Genomic DNA, 1,071 nt, shown 5'->3' with positions numbered 1-1,071 from the left:
CCTACAGGTGTTTGACCTGCAGAACAGGTGAGGTACCGCCTCCTACAGGTGTTTGACCTGCAGAACAGGTGAGGTACCGCCTCCTACAGGTGTCAGACCTGCAGAACAGGTGTTAGACAGAATAATTGATTGGTAATAATTGATTTAGGTGATGTGTCTGTATTGATCAGAGTTGTGAGTCACCTGTAGCTCATAAATAAAGTTGTTTCAGTCAAACGTCTTGTGTGTTTTCATACAAACTCAGTTCCTGTGAAAKTCAGAGTATGTTTAAAACTGAAATAAAAACAGAAAATGTTGATTTGTGAATTCTTTTCAACCTGTACTCAACTGATAACTCTACGAAGACCAGATATTTTCTGTGACAACAGATAGTGTTTTTCAAAACCTTCCCTCATTTTGAGTTTGATGCTTCAACATGTAATAAATCTAGGCAGGGTCCTGTTTCCCACCTTTTAACAGAATCAAACCCACCAGAGACAGGACGACCCCCCCAACCTCTGCCACAGCTGTAACAAAGGTAACAGTACTTTTTTGTCATTTAATGCATGTTCCCATACAAYGATGAGGTTTGTGCTCTGTGGTTAACCCATCACTCSTGAGAAACACCCAGGTGGAGCAGCGGGCAGCCATGTGAGGGGCCCGGGGAGCAGTTAGGGGTTGGGTGTCTTGCTCAAGGACACCACAACGTGGGCATGGCGGGAGTCAAACCTATGACTTTCGGGTCCCAAGCCGGCTGCTCGACCACTACGCCACAGCCGTCCCCAAGTTATCACTGTTCTCAGCTGTTCAGCCTGCACTTCAGACAGCAGGCTGGTTTTTATTATTTTATAATGATTGGTTACATTTCTTTCAGGAATAAATATTCCAGTCTTGTGTAATGGTAAAAAGAGCAAGAGAGAGAGAATAGATTCTGCAGTGCTGCTAACTGACATGTCATCAGTCGGGCTTCCATCAGTTTTTACGAGCATCTTGAAGTATCGCATTAGGAAAGCTGGATGGAAACAGAAAAATGGTAAATGGACTGAACTTATAAAGYRCTTTATYAAGTCCCTCCGGACCCCAAAGYTCTTT

At 43.8% G+C, this 1,071-nt stretch overlaps 1 long non-coding RNA gene across 1 annotated transcript; it reads left to right on the top strand.

Annotated features, from left to right (window-relative positions):
• On the top strand, positions 1-296 carry LOC106537166 (uncharacterized). The gene is made up of 2 exons (XR_001312613.1): positions 1-48; positions 90-296. It is a non-coding gene; the product is annotated as an uncharacterized LOC106537166 (long non-coding RNA).
• The last annotated feature ends 775 nt before the right edge of the window (positions 297-1,071 follow it).

This window comes from Austrofundulus limnaeus, unplaced genomic scaffold, assembly GCF_001266775.1.
Source record: "Austrofundulus limnaeus strain Quisiro unplaced genomic scaffold, Austrofundulus_limnaeus-1.0 Scaffold2159, whole genome shotgun sequence".
NCBI classification, from domain to species: Eukaryota; Metazoa; Chordata; class Actinopteri; order Cyprinodontiformes; family Rivulidae; genus Austrofundulus; species Austrofundulus limnaeus.
This window is presented reverse-complemented; position numbering and strand designations above follow the sequence as displayed.